Genomic DNA, 13653 nt, shown 5'->3' on the forward strand with positions numbered 1-13653 from the left:
TAAAAATACCTCTAAAAACTGTAGCTGTAATTAAAGGCAGGACAATGGTAACCTCTCTGCATACAGCAGTATATGAATCGGATCAGTAAAAAGAAACTTAAAACACATTTGACTCACATTTTGTAAAAGATTTCTAAACTGAATATGTGCTAAAAAGAGACACGAGAGAGAAAACTGTTAGCACAAGTAAAATATCTGATTAAGCCACAGGGGAGCCACAGTCAGAACCTGTTTCTATTGATGGTTTCTTGTGTGACTGTTGGTAAATCCCTGATTTCTTCATGCCTCCATGTTCTGATGGTAAAATAGGCATAAAAACTCATCTTTCTTCAGGGAAGTATTATTGAATCCAATAGCACTTATGAGGCATTCACAAACTATTAATATGTAGGGATGGGCGAATAAGATTTTCCTCAACATTTTTTTCCACTCTTGTGACTGCGAGTTAGGCTACATCATCCAGGAAATTTATTTATGTTTGGAAGCTCTCAGAAGGCTTGATTTACAATCTGTGTATGTGGCTGAGTATAGTGCATGTCTCAGTTATGAAGCATATTGACCAAAGAAGTCTTTGCAGTTGAAGAAAGAATTAACTGCTCTGTTGGAGGGCTTCATAAACTCGTTTGTTATTACTGTTGCTCCACAGAGCCCCAAATGTCCAGCACAATCTCCTTCTGACTGTTTTGTCTGCTAGGAACTCAAAAGTTGTTTTGCTGAATGATGTTTTTTGGTGTGGGGTTTTTTTGTTTGTTTTTTTTCTTTTTTCCTATGTAATAATGCATTTAAAACAACATGTTGGGAGCTGTTAGGCATTTATTTACCATGGTGTGTTAATCTCATCTGGGGGGGTATAGAAACTCAATCATGAGTGCTACAGTATATAAGCTAATAGCCAGGATAAAACCAAATGAGTAATTACTTAACTTCAGAATGAGGCCTGGGGGAATTCTTCTTTAATAAAGGTTTAATTCACCAGTGATAATGAATGCAATCTCACATACTATTGAACAACACCATTAGCATAATGGCTAAGATACAAAAACTATAATTAGAACAAAATAGAAATGTTAATTACAGCCACGAAGGTACCAAACAAAAAGGGAGTTTTCCTTTACCTGTCAAATGGGTTCCTGCCTATGTAGCTTTAGTAATCCCTGTGAATGGGTCATCAGTTCTGCTCGGGTGACTGACAGGCAGAAATTAAAAATGGAGGCTTCCTTTGCCTTTTGATTCCAGAGAGGACTGCAATTCACACAGGAGACTTAAATAGAGCACAAGTGAGGGCAGTAAAGACTGTACCTCTAATCACAAAGCTTAAAAATTAAGCTCCCATGTATTTGAATCCAACACTTCAATTCCTTTTCACAAAAAGACAGGCCCATCATGTCAGCTCAGGAATATTAGATCTCTCCCAAGTTTATTTACTACCCCCAGACATACTTGCTGTAGTCAGCACCATGTAGCTGGACAAGGAAACGTGGCAGCCTGTTGGCTCGGTAGCTCCTGAGGAGTTTGCTGATAACCAGCAGCTTCATTTCCGGCACTAACAACAACAATAACAAAAGCTCTTTGTACATAAAATTTTGCACAAACTCCTATACCTTGCTTAAATGAAATCTGCGAGGTGTCCTCATGGAAGAACACTCTTTGTGCCATTTCTACTGTGCATTTTCTCTAATCTCGTGCTACACAAATATTAAACTTACAGATTCAAGAACTCAAAGGTTATAAAATACGAGAACTAATGTGGCATTTTTCCCCCTTTCAGGACTTACTCAGTATATAAAATGGACACTAACTGAATGGGGAGCTATTCCGTTTTTCTTTTTATCTTCATCCTTCTGTGTTTGATTCCAGACCTTATTTAGCACACAGCATCAAAACCCTGCACTGAATACAAAATTACCAATTTCTTCATAGGCTTTTTTGTGGTTTTCTCAGCTTTTCTGTGGTGCTCTCAGCTTCACTATAATTAATCTATCCTCCCCAAACCTCTAAGAAATCATATAATTGAAGCACAGAGAGATGAAGGCCACTTTGCTAATTTTTTACTAATTTGGGTGCCTGCTTTGATACAACTAAGTATTCTAGGGAGGGGGAAGAAGTAATTTATGCAGCAGTGCACACGTTTAAAATACAGCCCCTATTAATTTGTACTTTAACGTGAGCTTTTAGCTATCCATACACAGAAAACACCCATAAAAATCTCTGAAAACTCTGACTGAAGAAATCTGATGATGACCTCATTATCATCAGGAGAGGAACTCAGTCTCCTGCAGTGGCACTTGTCACCTGAACCATGAGACTAACCCTTCCACCCTAAGAGCTCTGCACCTTGCACACTACAATTTCTGCAGCAAATGAACAGGCAATCCAAAAAGGTTGGAAAGGAAGAAAGAAAAATAATAATAACCTGAGAAATTAGAGAAATTTTTGTTATTGTGTTTTCCAGTTTCCTTGCAACTTGGAAGAATCGGGATGCAGATGTTGGTGGGAAAGACCCTTCTACTGTTCCTCTAACACTGTTTCCATTAAAGCTAATGAAGGCTGATGTAAATACCTCAACCTGAACCCAATTCACAAACCTGGCAGGGAATAAACCTGCCTCACGATGGAGACAGTCACTAGCTGTTCTGTGAGCATAGGCTGATGCAGAGCTACCAATATGGCACTGTCACCAAGATGTCCATGAGAGGGGTTAGTCAAAGTGCTTTCTGTTCTGTAACAGGCAAATGATCAAAGCACTGATGTTAAAGCGTTGGCTAAACCACCTTAGGGGGAGGAGGCTCAAAGTCCATCTGTTTGAATAGATCTCTCACCACCTGGCTACACAGGATATGACACCTTTCCTGTTTAAGCCGGACAACCTCAGCAAAAAATATTCAAGCTTCATTCGATGAAACTGTGGAAAAAACTAAAATCCCAGAACCATGACACGACTTTTTAATGCAGTAAACAGGATACTCTTGTGGGTGGCAAGAAACCTGGGTTATGTTTCTGTTCATATCTGTGTTCTGTATTTTATCCGGTGAGTATTTAACATGAAACGCATAGTAACAATTATTACAGTGTGGACCAGAAACCCAGTGCTTCTTCTTCCTAGTCCCTTGCTCCCCTAGCCACAAGACTAGACTCCTGCTGCCCCTAGATCTGTTTCTCTAGTCTACCAATTCATGGAGTCCTTTCTGCTCAGCAGAATTTCAACAGGCAATACAGTCCAACCCACCCAACCAGCCTATATCACAACGATTATGAGATTAATCCAAGAGGCTGGAAACACAGATTTGAATCTTTTCAGGTTAGGTAAAGCATTGTAACATGAAATACCACGCCCCAGGCAAAAACCCCAAATGTATTTACTTAATAAAAGGAAAAACTTATTGGCCATGAGGGCAGTAAAAGAAGGTTCTGCGGTTTCCAGTCCTGCAGGTTTTCAAGATCATATTGGATTAAATGCTGAGCAACCTGGTGTGACCTCATAGTTAAGCCTTCTTTCAGCAGGAGGTGGAACCAGAAACCTCCTGAGGTTCCTTCCAACCTGAATTATTCTATGGTCTCACAGGAAAAGGAGTGGTGGCCTTCCTCACCAGTTACTCCGTGGAAAAAGCAACAACTGAAACCAAGCCTTATGACAGGGGTCCTCAAACTACGGCCCACGGGCCAGATACGGCTCCCCAGGGTCCTCAGTCCGGCCCCCGGTATTTACAAATCCCCCCCGCCGGGGGTTGGGGGGAAACCAAGCAGCCACAGATGACTGTCTGCCACTTCATCCACACGCCGGCCCCCTAATTAAAAAGTTTGAAGACCCCTGCCTTATGAGAAAGAATCTCAGAACTACCTGCAGTAGACTAGGAATGTTTGGCGGAGACCTTCACTCTTACCCATCTGTCTTATTCTTTTACAATGTCTAGAGAAGCTATTTACAGACAATTTCAACATAAAGTTCTTGTAATGGGATTTTGTTTTCTTCTTTTATCTCATTAATTCTGGTATTAAAGACATGTTAGCCTTATTAGATTGTAAGAATACTTCTGTCAGAACTGATTTTTACATTTCAGACAAATACTAGTTTTTAATTTTGGGCAGAAATGACCTATTAGGCTAAACTGCCCACTCCATCAGAATTCTGTGCAACTTCAACAGATTTCAATTTACTCTGTCTAAATTATGATGCACAAAGCTAAACAATCTTCTCATATGAATTTGTCTTTCATGCAAAGTAAGGTTTTCTAGAAAAAAATGCTGTAAAACTAACAAAAAAGAACAAAGGAACAGCTGTAAGTCAAGAGTTCTTATGCCAACACACTGTTCAGCTGGGTTCCACATTCATTTCCATCCCCCACATCAGGCTGATTATAAACTTAGATGCAGTTCTAATGTTTTCATTTAATTCATTTTTTCCATATTTTAAATTCATTGTATTTAGTGAACATTCAGTTTGAAACATGCAATATCAAAAGAAAGCCCCGCAGGTGCAGGGAATTTGAATAATCAGGTCCACATGATCCCTGAACCTCAATCCACTGAAGTCTCCCTGGGACCACTTTAAATGTGCAAAGGAAACAAATGTCCAAATTACTCTAACCAGTTGTGAGATAACAGATGAAATAAGGCAGATGATTAAAATATTGATATATTACAGTAATGCCTTCAGTCCCCCACAGAGATACCAGCTCTATTGTGCCAGGCATTGTACAAGCACACAGGATGGTGCTCTGCCCAGGGGAATTTACAGTCCAAACCTTGATTTCCCACCACCATTCATATGGTAACATCAGGTCAGGAACAGTCAAAACTGAGTGCTGGGAAGAAACAAAAATGTGAAACAACTATTCAGGTTACACAGTAAGACTGTAGCAGAGCTGGGCATAATTCCCAAGCTTCTGCAGTTCTCTTTCTGTGCCCTGCTTCCCAGAACCAACCGTAAACTAATCCTTTTGTATGTTCTTCTGCCATCCATGGCAGCTAAGCACTGGCTCCAATACATTTTCCAGCTTCATAGATGCTTCAATATTGCTCAGACTATTGCTGCGTGTCAGAATTACTTACATTGCTGGATTCCCTACACTGCTTCTCCATTTTAGGATGGTTTTACTTTCCTTTTTTGAAAAACTGCAAGTTTTCAAATTCACAGTTTGGCCTACCATTATCTAACGATGTCCTTTAAGGCACTACTACATTCCAAAGATTAAGAACAGACAAGGATATGCAAAAATGAACAATATGGTGCACACTTAATAAATTCATCTTCTATGCTCAGATTGCACAATTCAGTTGATTTATTGTTGAAATATAGCCAATAACTGAATATAGTCCAAAAAGCTGAAGGACAGCTTTCTCCTAAAAACTGGCATAGTCTGAAAAAAGTGGCGTAAAGAAAAAGTTGTCATCTTATTGAAACCTTAAATTCTCTCCTTTGGTATGCCATGTGACATACATGGTGATGCACTGTTGAAGATAAAGTGGTGGCAAATCAACAGCTGAACATCTGGAAGCTTCCATACCTACATTACAAGCTTGACGGACATCTTGAAAGTGGAACATTCAAGCAGTTTCTCTTGACAGTTTTATCTATGGGCCTTAAAGTGCTCCCAGTCTCATATCTGTTATAAATGTATAACCAAATCTGCCTATTTTGTTCAGTGGCAATTTTCATTTTATCTATTTACCTTTTCCAAATGAAAATGCCTCTTATTGAACTGAGTGGAAAAGAGAAAGACTTTGCTACATGATAACAGATATGGTCTTGATTATTCCAAGGAATGAAGTCTTTAAGCATAATACTGCTTCACTGAGGTGAAGCAGTATTATGCATCCCAATATTTTGCCATCAGATAGTCTTTACAAGTTAAAATACCAAGAGGTTTTTTCAAACCAGATTTGATCCAAAAGTATCTGTACAGTGCACATGTCCTTCTCATGGATGAAAAACAGCAGAGGTACAGAAAAATACCTGATGATACACCATGTTCCTTATTTATCCGGAAAGTTTCTTTAGATATGGCTAAACCATTACTTTTTATTTGGTACTGTTGCAGTATATCCAATGACTGAATATAGCACATGCCCAGTTTGCCTGTAATGCAACTAGGACCCCTCTCTTTTTGCCTGGGTAATTAAGGACCCAAACAGCTAACTTCCTTACTCTCTACCTGTAAGCCAGGACATATCTATTGGGTTTTAACCATGACAGGCTATTGCCATTTTTATCTACTCAATAGGCCAAACAATTCCATTTGCACACTACATTTTGTTACAACTTTTTCTTAGAGTTTTTCACCACTTTTTCTTTGGGGATTCAGGAGGGAGAATTAGGATGATAAGGATTTTGGTCTCTGAATTATTTCATAAAAAGCAAGAATATAAAACTATGATTCCTCTCTTATTTCTATATTTACTTTATTACACAAGACACTCTCCTTGACTCAGTACTAAACACTTGTGAAAATCAGGCAGGTTCCTAAATATGCATTTAGAAGCCTAAATTTAGACTCTAATCTGAATTGTGTTTGCCTGCAGGGTACCCAAGCTCAAATTCACCCTTAGTATCAGGGAGTGCAGTTTCTCTGGCTTCACTTTTACTATCAGTGAACAAGTTTATTCAATCTTGTGAATGTACTTTACCACCTGTCAACACAATTTTTTCTTTGTGATGTTTTTATAATGAAGCCTTACAACCTTCCACTAATTTCCAAGTGAGCTCAAACTTTTCTTAGAACAACCAAAAGCTTTACAATTAGCTGTTGTTGGTTTGTTTCTTTTCAGCAATGTATCTTGCATCTATACTGATTGCTGGGCTTTGGAAATAGGCTGAACATGTATTTATTGACTAATCAAAAATACAGTAAAAGTAGAAAGACACAGCAATATTTAAAATCTAGCTGATTACCCTTTGGTGGCAGATGACTAAGAGCTTACCTCAGCAAAGCAAAAATTGCTGCCAAAGGTTTCTTCATAGAAATAATCCTTATTTATTATCCAAGTTCACAGCTGTATACACTGCAGGCAGTAACTAAAAACACTTTAAAAGCACGATGCTAAAAAAACAAACCCCAAGCTTACGTGACTGTGATGCTTATTAAAGGTCCAATCCTTCCTCATTAAAACCAACAGGAGGGGTTCTGCCAATGATTTCAGTGGTAAAGGAAGTCATCTCAGGGAAAAATATTCAGACAAAGTCATAAAGCTGCATTCTGCTCATTAGCAGTAAATGCGTGATTCTCTCTGGCACGAACAGGGAAAGTGCTAAACAGCTCCAAGAATTCTTAGGTTACTCAATAATCTCCTTTCTTGAAATAATAGGACAACAATAAAAGCTATTTTCTGCCCCCAGTGCACACACACAGCCCCAGCTGTCCAAACTCTACTGTTGGGTTTTTTTCAGAAAAAAAGTGATTATACACAGCTGTTGTAATAGCTCTTTTTGGACTAAATAAGCAATTTTTACATGGAACAGTATTTTTACAAGACCTATTAAAATTTCACATATTAATAATCACTAATCAGTTTGGTAAAATGTATGGAATAAGAGCAGATGAAAAGAGTAATAGTCACTAAGCAATTCAACCACTTAATATTGTTTGCCTGGAGGGAACAACACAGGGAAATAGCCTACTATTCTTCTACTATGCACCCCATCTTCCCCTCACATGGCTTTTATTTGTCCTTGCTATGCTGCAGTCTGCAACATTTTCATACAGTTTGCAGGAGCCAAATATAAAATCAAGCAAGGTTAGGTGACAAAATACTAGTCAGTGATTTGAAACAGACCAAAACGACGTAGAATTAAACAGATTCTACCCCTTTCCTCTCATATCACTGCTACAGAAAATAATTGTCATTATACAAGAAAATCTGATCCCGCTTTTCTTGATACTGGGTTTGGGAAGGATATTGTAAAGGACACCCGTGGCAGGTGCCTGGTCCAGCAGTTGACCCTCAGCATTGCTCACTGTCTCAGCACTCAGCTGCTTCACGATGAACAAGCCAAAACACCAAAGCTGGGCAAAGTAATTAATAACGTCCCCTGCATGCTGCACAGAGCCTGTGGCTCTGTCAGGACTGGAAAGGGGACTCTGCCACTGAAGATCCACCACTGGAGCCAGCGAGACAGAGAAGAACGGAAAGCTCAGGAGTCTGGATGAGCAAATGAGCCTTTGATGTGAACTGAAGAACAGAAAATGCTGGCAGACTGAGTTTGGAAACAAAGTTTAGAATAAGGAAACCATCTTCGATGCCTTTGTCAGTTCTTGGAAGTTAAACCTGGTGACAGCCTAAGAGCTTCTGTGCCGTAAAGTTTCCCAAAAAGGGAGCCACCTGAGGGTGTAGCTGATGACCCAGTCCACTCAGAGATCCCGCAGAGAGCTCTGAATGAATTAGCAGGCTGACATATTACCATGCAGCAATACCAACTCAGCTCCCAGAAGCACGGTGAGATTTGTGTTAAGTCTGGACTAATTAGCTATGTCTCTCAGTAAGGCTAATTAGTCCAGGTTCCGCACGTGTGCTGACATGGTGGTATTGTCTTGGTTCAAGAGTTAGCCCTGCAGTGCTATAAACTATACTCTGTCATGCAGCAAAAGCAACCCCTGAAGTAACACACACACACAACATTTAAAATTTTACAAGTTCAAACACTATAAACTGTACTGAAAAAAAAAAAACAAACAACGAAACAACCACCAAACCAGGAATCAGTTCTGGCTGTGAATGAGAGATGCTTGGTGCATCACAAGACAAACATGAGACACAAGGATTACCACAATGGGAATCGCTTATGAGGCATTTGTTTACAGGCACAGCAGTATTGCCAGCCATTCACCCACAAGCCCTCCGTATAACTAGAATTAGACACGTGAGCAACATGTTGCTATAGCTGTGCACACCCTATGCTTACCCACACCACATCAGTCCAATAACTCAGAGAATACAACCATTGCTGGGAGCAGGTCCCCAGCAGGTACCATTTCACATCTTGCCAAAGAACTGACTGGGATCCCTGGGGCAGTTGGAGTTTGAAGATTTTTATTTTTTTTTTTTAATTTTCATGTTACTAAGACACCTGTCTTTTTATTATTGTACTGATCTCCCATCCCGTTCCTTCACTGCAGTTCTTTTTCCCACCAATTTTCCAGTTAAGATTTTCTCTTGGTCTAGTTTTTCTGCTCTCTTCAATACACTTCCTGTCTACATTTGTAATGGTCAAAACACCATTCAGACCCACAATTCAATATATTGCAGCAGCAGCTGGAAAATGCTGTTCAGACATTTATGGCCAGCTTTCAGACCTTCTGGTCATGCCTCTGATGAATCACAAACCTCCTTAGTTTCTTGCACAGGAAACCACTGATGGACCCTAGCAAGACTTTGCAGTTGCCTACACAGCAGCAGTATACTTCCACAAGTGTGGATATACCGGATTTTTTTTACTCTTTCAATTAATCTCCTAGTTATTTCAGTTGCACTTTTGTTTTTGTATACACAGTGTAATGATTTCTGGTGTATAAGGAATTCTACATACAGTACACATGCTTCATCTGCATATTCCATTTTACTGTGGCTAAATATACAACAGTTAGCTCAGGTAAAGAATATTTTCTATATGACAGTATGCATATAGAAAAAAACTAATTACTAGGGGGAGAACAAACCTATTAATTGTTGAAATAATTCTGAGATTATTCTTTTTGGTAGAATTTGGAGTACAAAACATCTACATTGTAACTGTGTTGCTTAATAAGCATATGCATTTCAAGTATATATGTTTTCTTAAAAGGTAACTACAAACAAAAGGACTCTGAGAGAGTAAATTCATATTTGACTATTCTGTTATTATAAATTATGTGATCTTTCCAAATAGAAGCACTGGAATAATTAAACTAATTTTCCAAAATTATTCCAGTATATTCAATTACAGATTTTAATTATTTTGGAGAAATATTTCACAGTGTTAATGAAAGAGACAGTAGTTAGAACCATGGCAGAGTATGAGTTTCATGTTTCTGCATTCCATAAGCCTTATTAGAAATGTAAATCAAATATTTGATGAATACTAAGAGCCTATTGGGACATTAAAATGAATATTACCATTGTGACTCTGAGAATCAGGTTGAAGTCTAACAGAAGTCAATTAAGGTAAGTGGATTTCAGTGCCAAAGGGAACATTAGCTGTTTTAAAGAGGCCTCTAGAGTATTATCCAGTATTAAATATGAAAAAATAGATGTTTAAATAACACTCAGGTTGTGACACAAACCAACAAAAGACACCAGAATTTCAGAGTTTCAGCTGTTAGTTCATATAAATTAACCTTATCTCCCATGTTGAAAAAAATTAACTGAGGACAGCAGGGTGGTGGAAAACATGTAGATGGCATATGGGAGTCGACTCTGAGTCTCCTATGTTATCTCCTAATCATTCACCATTACAATTAATTAATGAGAACTTTGCCACTGCTTTTGAAAAGAGTGAGTTCTAGGGATGGCTCTGGCTTATATCTTAAAATATGCTTTTGGATTTAATGTTCTGTAAAAACACCCAAAGCTCACCTACACAAGGCATCTCAAGAGCCTGAAAGGTCAAACAGTTTTCAACAATTAAGCCAGTTCTACATTTTCAGATTTCATACAGTGTAAAGTATTTTGAAAACTGTGCAAGCTGAAATGTATTCTTTCTAGGAGATATGCGTTAGAGAAGGGGTAAATGGAAAACATGGATGAGCTACATCTCCTAAGGCAACAGCCAAAGGCTGTGTCAGCTATTACACATGTTATTCCATTTCAAGTTTTCCGTGAAACACCATGGCCCATTACTTCTTGTGAACATTTAAGACAAGATCTATTTCAATTTTATGTTCATTTAAAGGAATAGGGGAGTTTGGAAAAAAGTATAAAAATTCTGTGTGCTTTATTACCTCCTAATTGGGGTATACAAACAAACACTATCAGTAGTCTTGGGGTGAAGAGATCTATATGCCTTCAACTTCATTTCAGCCATGGATGAAGCCTGAAGATAAATTAGGAACATGTTTGCATTTGACAAAGCCAAGGTTATAAACCGTGATCCTCTAAACTTTAATAAAATTTCTACCTTTAAAGGGGGCAGAAGACAAGCTACTATGCCATTTTTTTCACTATTTGGCTGAAATTTCATTTAGGTGGTAGTTCTTGTGAAATTTTAATCACGTATGAGCTGAACTCAGAAGAATAAAAGAATTTCATATTGGTCCAAATTGAACTTTTGTACTTTTTGTACCAAAAGTCGATTTAAATATTAGGATTCATATTCAGACATTTTTGGGTAGTTATCTCCATTTTCTACATTCTTCCCTTTCCCTGTCATTTCCATAATTATATCTGTGACCAGTACATTTCATGAGCTATTATGTTAAGGTGTCACTGACAATGTATTTAATAACAGAAAATGTACATGCACATTTCTTCTGCATGAGGTATTGCTTGAACTACTCCATATTCAATGGAAGGGAAGGGAAGAACCAGTGTAATAAGCACCTTTTTTTCCCCTCATGCGTTGACAAAAGGCCTAATTCTGCCCTGGCTGATCAAGAGTCTACAGTTTTGAAGGGTATCAAAGCACAATCCATCACACAGACTAGATATAGCTCTATGAGCTTTTGAAATTCCCGCTTCTGTGTACAAACTTGGACTTCTGTTCCATACAAACTTGGCAATATAAAAGCAATGGCTTAAATTTAAGAAATACAAGTTTACACATAGCAATGGCTTCCTGGTCATTTCTGAAAGTGAAAACATGTATTTTCCTGTATCATTATTGTCAGCAGCAGATTTGTTTTCAACTGCAGGAAGCATAGGCTCAAGCTGTGAGAGTCTAAATAACTTCTAGTTGTTATCCAGGTGCAATTTTATTTTAAAATGGCAAAGATTTTATGCCATGACAGACAGCAAAATTAATTAAAATGCAATTTCTATTCTGGATCATGCTATTTCAAATGGTTACATGAGTCTTTAACACAAAAGATACCATTAACCCTGTTAAACCCACACAACAAAAACAGGGTGATTCTCATGAATTCCATTACAATAAAATTCTTCCTCATTAGAATAAAGTTCTAGAAAGAGCAGTCCCAAAACCATCAGTAAAACAGAATATTGTCAAAATATTTCCTCATAATAGATCACCAATTTTCTCGACCTAGAAATACTGGTGGAATTGACAGATCTTCATAAAATACCAGCATTTTCCAGGGACTTTGCTGCAATTGTTTCTACAGGATTTAAGGGAATGGACCATAAGTAGAGATGTGTAACACAGATGCTCCTTTTTTTCCAGGATAAAGACATTAATAACAATCTTAGATTTTAATTCTCAGGTTTTTACCTAGGCCCTTTCTGTTACATTCAAATAGCCTTCCAGTGCTGGAAAACCAAAATAGCAAAAGCAGCTTTAGTAACTGTATTCATCATGCTAGCATAAACTTTTAATTTAATTTTTACAGAGATTTAATCTGATATCATGAACTGTTTCAAAAAAGGGATATAAGTGGCTTAAGTAATTATTAGTTACTTTCACAGAAATATTTAACTCAATGTGAGAGTATTATACCAATACTTAAATGAGAGTTGCCCATATATCTCTGAAACTATGGCCAGGACCAATTATTTGGAGTGATGAGCTTCATTTCCATCAGTTTTTCTATTGTTTTCATTGGCCTCCGGATGAAACCCTACAAGTGAGGGCCTGTCTGTATATTTAGAAGACAATACACTTTGAAATATCTAACTGACACAACAATTTAGTCTGGAAAATTTTCTAACAAAAGACTTACAGGTATGTTATCCATCATCATATTAAACTCTATTAACTCTGTCCCAGAAAAACCAGGACAACATACACCACAACTGAACTTTCTTGGATAAGAAACTAGGAAATCTAGAAGTAGGTGGGGTTGGTTTTTTTGTAGTTTTCCATTTAAAAGAAAACATTTATTAATATAGAAATGCAGAAAACCATAGTTTTTTACAGTTTTCAAAGTGCAGTGTTTAGCTGACAGTGTTGATAACTTTTTTTAAGAGAATGCAGTCTGTTGATGGGTATCCTACAGTATTTAGTCACCTACCACACAGGGATTTATTAGATGCTGTCTTGAACTACAGCAGAGAGACATCTTGGATCTTATCCTCCACATATGTTCTAGAGACATTGTTTCAAGAAGTTGGATGGTTATCACAACATTATATAAAAGGCATCCAACACAAGAGGTGCAGTTTCAAACCATGGATTTGAAAGAAATTACCACAAATACGTAGCTTTCAGCACAACTTAAATCAAAATAATAATACATGAAGCAGAGGAGAAAACTCCAGCAATGATGGTCACAATGATGTCCCCAGTGCAGAAACAGCTTCTTACTGGGTGACAGACAATATTAGTGATACTACACTAAAATTCAGTTTCATAGAGAATAGCAGAACTGACATCAATGTAGTCCCAGCAAGTCAAACAACAGAAAACTGTTACTCGTCATCAAAACTGACAACCAAGTCTGTTTTCTTTAGGGGAAACACAAACATTGATAGCCAAATCACATGCTGGTTTTTCTCTAGGAGAGTTTATGGTTAAGGAGGATGTTCTGTGCTGGTTTTGATTTAGCAGATATAACAATTGATAGCCACACA

This window comes from Falco punctatus (assembly GCF_963210335.1).
Source record: "Falco punctatus genome assembly, chromosome: 1".
NCBI classification, from domain to species: domain Eukaryota; kingdom Metazoa; phylum Chordata; class Aves; order Falconiformes; family Falconidae; genus Falco; species Falco punctatus.